Source organism: Nycticebus coucang, chromosome 2 (assembly GCF_027406575.1).
Source record: "Nycticebus coucang isolate mNycCou1 chromosome 2, mNycCou1.pri, whole genome shotgun sequence".
Taxonomy (NCBI): domain Eukaryota; kingdom Metazoa; phylum Chordata; class Mammalia; order Primates; family Lorisidae; genus Nycticebus; species Nycticebus coucang.
In genome coordinates, this window is record NC_069781.1 from 104,492,988 (window position 1) to 104,503,386 (window position 10,399).

The window sequence follows — 10,399 nt, forward strand, 5'->3', positions numbered from 1 at the left end:
TCTGGGAAGTGTAGTCCACAGCGCTGTGGTCAGAGGCTGCAGCAATGTTGGCAATGAGGGCGCAACCACCCGAAGGAGTAATAATGCGTGTCGGGCTCTGTTTTAAGTTGATTGCAGCCTGTGCATCACTGAGGGGGTCCGTGCACTCTCCAGAGCTGGATAGCCTGAGGTTGCGACCAGCTTCTTTGGAAACCAAGTTCTGAGCCAAAAAAGCATCAGACCTGCTTCCAGGCGCGGTGGAGTAGGCCACGCCCGCCATGCGGAGCGGCGAAGGTCGGTGTGGAAGGTGGCGTGCCTTGGCCAATGAGGCCTACACTCAGGAAGTTACACGACCTGGATTCCACAGGAAGAAACGTATGCTCAGAGATATCAGGGAATTTGAGCCAAGATTCTCAACCAGCCTGCTCTGTCCACAGCTTCTGTGCCTTACATTCACTCTCTGCCGTGTCCAGGGAGAGTTTACTGCAAGAGGTAATTTCATGCCCGCACGAGGATCTCAGTGTAACCCCAAACTCTCAAATATTTGTTTTTTCATGTCTTTGGCAAACTTTTCATTTAACAAAATTTTAATTTCCTATGGAACTATATGTCAATTAAAAACTTAGAAAGTGCATTTAATGGAAAAGAAGAAAATAAACATGACTCATTAGTCATACTTTTGATGACTTTGAGTTAACATTTATAGGGTTAACTTTTTACATATTTTTATCTGTTTTTTTTTCCTTTAGTTTCAGATTTTGAAAGTCTTTCCACTCCCCTCTATCTCCAGTGCACTGATCCTACCACTTTTTCGTAGCTCCTTACTCAGTCTTCCTTCTCATTCCATATGAGCTGATATTCCATAGTTATAGTCATTATCTCATTCACTAGTATATATTCTTATGTACTCCTATGTTTGTACTGACTTGTATCTACCCCTAATTTGATTGCTGTTCTCTGAGTGTGGTTAAATACAATTTTGGTTAAAGATCTCTGCTGACTGCACTGCCTCCCTACAATACAGCTGACTGTGACTGGAAAAAAGAAAACAGAAACACAATCACAGTGATGGGTCTAACTTTATACAAGAGGCCAAAAATTTTTACTGTTCCTTCCTGATAATTTCTTTGTATTTAATAACATTGATAATTTGGATTTAATTAATATTTCCTAGTAGTTAAATTTAGATTACTAATGTCTTTACTCCAGTTTTTAACCTGGCTATTAATTTTCATATTGTTGAATTTTAAGAGTTTTTTGTATACTTTGGTTAAGTCTTTTATGTCTCTTGCAGATTTTTTTTTCCAGTGTGTGACTTGTTTTTTCATTCTCTTGACAGTTTCCTTTGCAAAGCAGAATTTTAAATTTTAATTAAGTTAATCCTATCAATTATTTTTTTTATTGGTCATGCAATTGGTGTTGTATCTAAAAAGTCATCACCATACATATGCCAAGACCATGTAGATTTTCTCCTATGTTATCTTTTATGAGTTTTATAGTTTTGTGTTTACATTTAGGTCTGTGATCATTTTGAGTAATTTTTTGAAAGGCCTAACGTTTGTATCTAAATTTATTTTTTCTTTTTGCATATGGATGTTCCAGCAGAATATGTTGATATACTAGTTTGAGTTATCCAGAGAAATAGATCAACTTGGTGGTTGGGGGGAGCAGAGAGAGATATTGATGAATTGACTCCTGTGATTATGGAGGTCAAGAAGTCCCACAATATGCTGTCTGCAAGATAGCAATCCAGGAAAGCCAATGATGTAATTTAGTGTGAGTCTGAAGGCCAGAGAACCAGAGGAGCCAATAATGTAAAATTCCAGTGTGAGGGCAGGAGGTAAGATGAGAAGTCTAAGCGTAAACTATGGAGAAGGAAAAAGTTGCAAGATTCCTCCTTTCACCAACCTTTATTCAGGTTCTCAAAGGATTAGAGGATGCCCAACCACAGGGGGTTAGAAAATTTACTTTTCCAAGCCCACCAGGTCAACTGCTAGCCTCATATGGAAATAACCTTGCAGACACACCCAGAAACAATCTTTAATATGTGTACAGGGACCCCAATGGCCCACTCAAGTTACACACAAAATTAACTGTCACAGTTGAAAAGATTCTTTTCTCCATTGTATTCCCTTTGCTCCTCTGTGAAAGATTAACTCCATTAATGTGGGTTTATTTTTGGGCTGTCTATCCTGTCCCACTCATCTATTTGTCTATTCTATTGCCAACATCACAATGTCATTACTTTAGCTTTCTAGTAAATCATGAAGTTGAGTATCATCAGTCTTATGACCTCATTCTTCCCCTTCAGTATTCTGTTGGCTATTCTGGATCTTTTGCCTCTCCATGTAAACTTAAGAAATATTTTATTGGTACCTACAGAATAACTTTCTGGGATTTTGATTGGCATTGCACTGAGTCTGTAGATAAGTTAGGGAGAACTGATATCTTGGCAATATTGAGTCTTCTTACCCATTAACATGGAGTATTTCTCCATTTATTTAGTTAAGATTATCCAGAGAAGTAGATTGATTGGGGGAGGGGAAGCACAAAGAAGTCTTCTTTGACTTCTTTCATCAATTTTATAGTTCTTCTCATAAAGATTTTGTCCATATTTTGTTAGATTTATACCTAAATATTTCTTTTTTTATGCTAATGTAAATGCTATTCTATTTTAGGTTTCCAGTTCCAGTTGTTCACAGCACGTATAATGGAAAGCAATTGTCATAAGTGTATTAACCTTAAAAGGTTAATACTGTAACCTTACTATAATTACAGGCCAGGAAATAATTGGATGATATATTAAAAATGATGAAAGAGGAAAAAAAAAAACCACAAAAAAACACTTGCAGCCAGTGATTCTCTGCCTAGAAAAATTATTTTTCTTAAGTGAAGGAAAAATAAAATCTTTTCTAGGCAGGCAGAAGCTCCAGGAATTCATTACCACTATACTAGTCCTATAAAAATTGCTTAAGGGAGCCCTACAAGTGAATGCAAAAGGATAGTGTCTACCATCATGAAAACACCTGGAAAGAATAACATCCACTACTAGAACAAACACACAAATAAGGAAGAGAAAGGACTCTAATGTTACCACTATAGAAAACCACCAATTCACAATGATAAACAATAAGGACAAAGAAAGGAACAAAAGATTTATAAAACATATGCAAATCAACACACATTCAAATTGCTGCAGGAAGATGAAGTCCAACGAAGAGATAGAGCACCCGAACACCTGGTTTATATGAGGAAGGGCTTTATTCACCGGCCAGGAGCTTACAGCATAGAAGAATTCCAAATGGCCGGCTCCTGGACTGGTGTGGTCTTTCCCTTTTTATCTCCAGTCAAAAAGTTCCAACCCAGGGGCGGTGCCTGTGGCTCAAAGGAGTAGGGCGCTGGCCCCATATGCTGGAGGTGTCGGGTTCAAACCCAGTCCCAGCCAAAAATTGCAAAATAAGTAAATAAATAAAAGTTCCAACCCATAGGTACCTTTTTCATTGGCCAGTTTGAATCAAGTAGGAGATGCTATTCCAGCCCCCACAGAACTACAGTATTTCACAGAAGTGGAAATTTCCAAGTTAACTTTACAAATTCCCAAGAGTTGAGTCACCATGGAGAGGACCTACAGGTGTATCTTTGGGGTGTCCTTGAGAAGGCCTGTTCTCCAAGACCTCAACCTTCTCAGGTATCCTCTCTCAAAATCAACCAGAAATCAATTAATATAATGACATAATAAGCCCTCATAAATCAACAATAATCTTGAATGTAAATGGATTAAGCTTTCCACTTAAAAATACAGGCTGAAAGCCAGGCATGATGGCTCACACCTGTAATTCTAGAACTGTGGGAGGCTGAGGTGGGTGGCTTGCCTGAGCTCAGGAGTTTGAGACCAGCCAAAGCAAGAATGAGATCCCATTTCTAAAAATAGCTAGGCATTGTGGCAGGCACCTGTAGTCCCCAGGTCCTCTCCCCAGGGAGACTGAAGCAAGAGTATCACTTGAGCCTGGGAGTTTGAGGTTGATGTGAGCTTTGAAATCACAGCACTCTACGGAGGATAACAAAGTTAGACTGATTAATGTACACAGATATGATTTAATAATAAAAAAATTTTAAAAAGTGAGACTGTCTCAAAAAATATATATAAATATATACTGGATTAATTTTTAAAAAATGACCCAACTATATGCTGCCTAAAGGAAACTTACCTGTCCTGTAAAGACACATAAAGATGGAAAGGGATGGAAAAACATATTCCAGGCAAATGAAAACCAAAAGTGAGCAGAAGTAGTTATATCAGATAATAGACTTTAACTTAAAATTGTAAAAAGAGACAAATAATGTCCTTATATAATGATAAAAGGGATCATTTAGCAATAGGATATAACAATTTTAAACATACCTATACTCAACATGGAAGCACCTAAGTTATATAAAGCAAATACCATTAGATAGATCACCTCCACAGAAAATTACTAAAGAAAAATCAGATATAAACTGAACTTTAGACCAAAGTGATCTAATAGACATTTACAGAACATTTCATCCAACAGCTTCAGAATACACATTCTTCTTATCAACATATGGAATGTTCTTCAAAAAATGTTAGGACACAAAGCAAGTCTTGGCAAATTTAAAAAATTAAAATGATTTGAATTATCTTCTCAGACCACAATGCAATAAAACTAGAAATCAACGACAGAGGAACTTATTTTTTTTGAGACAGAGTCTCATTTTGTGTGATCTTTAAACCTGAAGTAAATTGAGATATGGTTCCATCTATTCTGATTCTGTATTTTTTAAAATCAATTTTATTGAGATATAGTGAACTACACTATGAACTACATCCATTTTATGACAATCCAAGATGTCAGTGCATTTTTTTTGAGACAGAGTCTCACTTTGTTGCACTAAGTAGAAGGCTGTGGCATCACAGCTCACAGCATCCTCAGACTCTTGGGCTTAAGCTATTGTCTTGCCTCAGCCTCCAAGTAGCTGGGACTACAGGTGCCCCCCACAATGCCCAGCTATTTTTTCTAGAGACGAGGTCTTGCTCTGGCTCGAACTCCTGAGCTCTGACAACCCACCCAACTTGGCCTCCCAGAGTGCTAGGATTACAGGTGTGAGCCACCACACTTGGCCTGCTTATCTGATTTTTGTTACTTTGGCATTAATTTGCACTTCTAGAATTTCATAGGAGTGACATTATGCAGTATGCAATAATTTTATGCTTGAGGTCTTTTACTCAAAATGACTTTAAAATTTATCCACGTTGTTACATCTATCGGTGGTCCATTGTTTTTTATTGCTGAGTTATACTGTAGTTTCTGTTACACACGTTATCCATTCATCTGATGATGGGCATGTAGGTTATTTCTGTTTGAGGCTATTGTGTCTAAATATGCTGTTAACATTTATGTATAAGCCTTTGTATATTTTGACTTAAAGTTTCATTTCTCTTGGGTTAAATACTTAAGTGGAACGATGGGTTGTATGGTAGCTATATGTTTAACTTTTAAAAGTTTGCCAAAGACTATTTTCCAAAGTCTTTGTTACATTTTATATCCTTACTTGCCGTGTATGAGTTCCAATTGCTTAATATCTCCCATTGTGCTATTGGTCATTCTAGTTTTAATCATTTCAATGAATCTGTAGAATTATTTCATTGTGGTTTTATTCATTTTTAACTTTTTGTAGAGATAGTGTCTTACTGTGTTGCCTTGACTGGTCTTGAACTCCTTGTCTGAAATGATCCTTTCACTTATTTCTTGAAAATCTAAAGATGTAAGACTTTGGCCTCCCAAAGTTCTATTATAGATATGAACCACCATATCCAACCAACATTGTGACTTTAATTTGTATTTTTCCAGTGGCTGATATTGAAATTGTTTCTTATCCCTATTGGCCATTTCATATTTTATGAATTATATCTGTTTAAATACTTTGCCCTTTTTTATGGGGCTATCTTATATCTTTATAGTTTTAAGAAATAAGTATTTTGTCATAAATATATTGCAAATATTTTCTCCCATTCTGTCTTTCAAAGGACAAGAATTTTTAATTTTGAAAAGTCCAATTTATTTTTTCTTTCTTTCGCAGTTTATTATTTATATGTCCTATGAAATATTTTTGTGTAGTCCTGGTCAATTTTAAATGGTAGTCCTGGAATGATGTTTATAATTCCTTTCCCAGTTCCTGACTTTTTTTTCAATTTTCATTTCTTCTTCAATTTTGATCAATTGTTTTGCTAGGAAATCATCCCTTTAAGGTAGGTAGTATTCTCTTCTGATGCCATTAACTGATGTAGTATCTAGGTTTCTTTTTACTCATCACAAATCTTGTATAATTTTGCTGTCTCTTTAACTTACTTGGGTTTGTGTACAGTATCTAGTTTACTAAGGGTTTTTAAAAAAGTTTTTGTATTTACTGTAACTGAAAAAGGATGGATTACTTTATAAATTTCAATGGGATGCTTTCAGTTACAGCAAGAGAAACCTAAAATAGAATGGTTTATGCCAAACGTGTTTATTTTTGCCATGTTGCTAAAGTCTACATGCTAAATTGCTATTGGTATTGACTCAAAAATGTCAGAACCCAGGTTCTGTGATTCTTCTGGCTTTTACCTGATGGCTGTAAAAAGGTCATCACTGCTGTAGGAAACCCACACAGGCAGGAAGAATGGTAGGATTGATGGCAGCCATTAAGTCTGTCTGTTCTTTTTCTTAGGAAAGCAAAGGTTTTCCCAGGACATACCTCTCAGTGTTTTGTTTCCCTACCTAGGCCTGAGGCAGGTACCAGCTGCCTGAAGTCTTCAAAGGATGGTATGGAAGGAAGTGTGAGAGGGGAGTATTAGGATTGCAAATTGGTTCAGCAAACCAACAATGTCTGCCACTGTGAAAGTGGCTATCTATGTCCAGGAAAAGAAATGAATCATTTTCCCATAAGATACACAATTTATGCAGAAGAACACTTTAAACATCTTACAATATATGAAGCTTATGCAAAGTTGAGACAAGCAGTCAATGCTCTTTAGAAAAGAATGACTACCTATAACATATAAAAAGCTGTTATAAATTGAAAAGACAACCCCAAAAGAAAAAGGTATGATTAAACAATTTATAAAGGCATTTTACAGAATGGCAAACTCAAATAGCCAAGACACATTTAGAGATATTTGAATATGAAAATTCATGTTAGTAATCACTTTGAACTCATAAAACTTCTCAAAGTTAAAGAGTAACAATTACTTTTAGTAAAGGGAAAGGGGTAAATTTATATACTAATTTTTGAAATATGAAAAACTATAGTCTTACTATTATACAATGAAATCTGTTAACATCTATTAAAATAACACTTATAATTTGATCCATGAATCCCACTCCTATAAGAATAATCTACACAAAAAAGTAATCTTCAGTAGTTAAGGGTATGATTACACCTGTCCAATAATCTACTCTCCTATGTTACTTGTTGGGGATGGTTAAAAGATATTTCTCCTAGCAACAAAAAATGTGAATAAACAGTGGTAAAACTTGAAAAAATTATGGTATATCCACACCATGTACTCTTTTCAGCTATTGATGAGTGTAAAAGATGCAAAAATATGTACATAAACCCACTTCTACAACAGTGAAAACACAAACACTAATATATGTGTGTACAGATAACATGTGTCTGTATGTGAGGTGAGTATAGAGAAAAATATAAAGTTGATCAGCATTGATTACCAGACAGACTATTGGTGTGGCTTGAGTTGCTATGGGTGCTATGAGTGAAAGCATACAGGAGTGAAAGGATCAAAATTGAGAAGATAGAAAACCCATTATAAAAGCCATGTTTATACACAGTTTCATGTGTGTGCAAGTATATATTTTTTTCATTAAAAAAGGCAAGTATTGGACTCATCTATTTGTCCCCACTGGTTCTACATATAGGCCTGAAATTGTATCAATAAACAAAATGAATTATATTTCTTACGGAATGTGCTGTCATAGGAAGACTTTTTCCAATATATCAAATTTAGTTTCCATAATATATGAATATGATGGCATTTAAGAACACGATGTACCCTTAGAATACCTACTCTTTTGAATTATTTGATATATAGTAAAGTGTGACTGATGGACAAAGATTTTTCCATATACAATACATAATGTACAATAAGCATAGGGCTTCTCTATAGTATGAGTAATACAATTGGTTCTAATTGCTGTGCAGTCTTTCTCACTTTCAGGAAATACATAATTTCACTCATGTATAAATATTGAAAACTGAAAACTGATTTCCGCATGAAGTTATTCCCATTTTAAGGGCAGCTGTGTTGTCTCCTTCTATAGAAATTTTAAATAAATTACAAGTGAATGGTTTTCCAGGCATTGCTTTTGAAGTTTTATTTTTTCCTCCAAATTGATTTTCTGATGTGTAATGAGATTTGAACTGTTATTTTTTTTCCTTATCTGTAAATTTGCTGATGTTCAGGTCATTGGCTTTTTGGTGGAAGATTTCCTATAGTCACTATAATCATAAAATGTTTCTTTCCATCATGAATCCTCTAATATTCAATAAAGCGTGATTTGGAAGAAAATCCTACCCACATTCAGTACAAAAAATTACTCTCCTCTATAAATTATTTGATGTATAATTAAATGTTTGAGTGAATGCTTTCTTAGATTTTCTGAATTCATGGTGATTTCCTTTTGGAAACTTAGTTTAAAATGTAATTTTATTACAAAATTTATACTGTAAAACTGTTTAAAAATAGTTTTGCTGTAAATACAGATAAACTGTAATGGAATTCTGGTTTAAAAGGATGTGGCTAACCCATGCTACCTTCTCTCATTATTATTCCCATATTTAAGGGAATAATAGTATGGCACTGCTTTTGTAAGTTTTTTCCCCCTCCAAATTGATTTTCTGATGTGTAATGAGATTTGAAAGTCTATATCTCACATGCCTCCAATATGTATTGACTTAAGATTTAGCTCTCCCATTCCACTTAGAATTTGCCATTATTCATTCCTCAGTCAATTCCCAAGTCCCTCTTGAGATGCAAGGAAATCCTCAAAAGAAAGTCTTCTTTTCCTCCTAGAGATGAATACTATGTTGACAAAAGATGCTCATTTGTCCTTTTTTTTTTTTTGGCTTAGGAGTATAGAATTCTATTATTGAAAATGTACCTGAGAGTGAAAAGGTTTATTATTCCTATAAAATTAATTTTTCAAACCCCAAGGCTCTCAGATCAGTCTTCATTAACCCCATTTTCAATTAATTATCCAAAGGAAAAACCATAGTAATAAAGAAGACATTTGGGAAGATTTTAGTTAATCTACTCTTTTTGTTAAAGTTTGGCAGCTACCATAAGACTTGATGACACCAGAGATAATTTTCTCTTATGTATCAAAGTTTGTAAAGCCCTTAACAAAAGAGCAATGCTTTAAGACTTTTAGCAACAAAAGATACAGATAAAGTTGCAAATGAAACATTACATTTTTAAGTCAGTAATTTTGGTAATTAAAAAAAAAAAACATTTCTAGACTCTGGACTCCTTAAATACAAGTAGCTATCTAAATGAATTAAAAACTTCTGCCAATGGCAGTGTAGGTGATACATACTAGTGTGTACTCCTTTTGAGAACTAAAATAGGTAGACAAAAATATTAAACACATTTAGTTTTCTGAAGGCACAGAACTACCAAGACAGTGAGAAATTTCAGAAATAAGATTAGAGACATGTCATAATCTCTGGAATTTGTGATTGTTTATCACTAAGAGGTGTTTGCTAATTCTTAAGGTAAATACTGGGCAAGAGAGGCTGTAGAAAATTTTTTGTAAATTCATGTGACTAAGGAGACAAATACTAGAATTCAGGTCACCCCAAAGTCCTAAGTCCTAAGGTATCCCTTAGGAATAGGGTGAAAAAAATAGACTAACCTTCACAGAGACTAAAGCACAGTTGCAAGCAATCTCAATAATTGATTGGATAAAGGCAATCAGTGATTGCTAGTGTTCCAAGAACTGTCACCTGTTAGAAGCAAAGGCAAATCTTCTCTGGAAGAAATTATCCAGACCATCTTATTATCTGTACAGTTTTAATATGTAGTATTTGGCAGTTGATTTAAAAATCACGAGGTATCTCAGAAGATATCACTGTATAAAACCCAAGAAAAACAATACTAAATAGGAACAGGCCAGGGGATCTAGGTAGTAGGGCTATTTCTGAAAGAAACAGAGAATGAAGCAGATGCAAAATTGGTATAGATAATAGCTAGGAATTTTCCAAGTTGTGTGTGCACAAACATACACACACCAGCCACTAAGCCATAGATTATGAAGACACTGTAAACCCCAAGCAGGATAAATACATAGGAAATCACACCTAGGGGCTGCGCCTGTTGCTCAGTGAGCAGGGCGCCAGCCACATA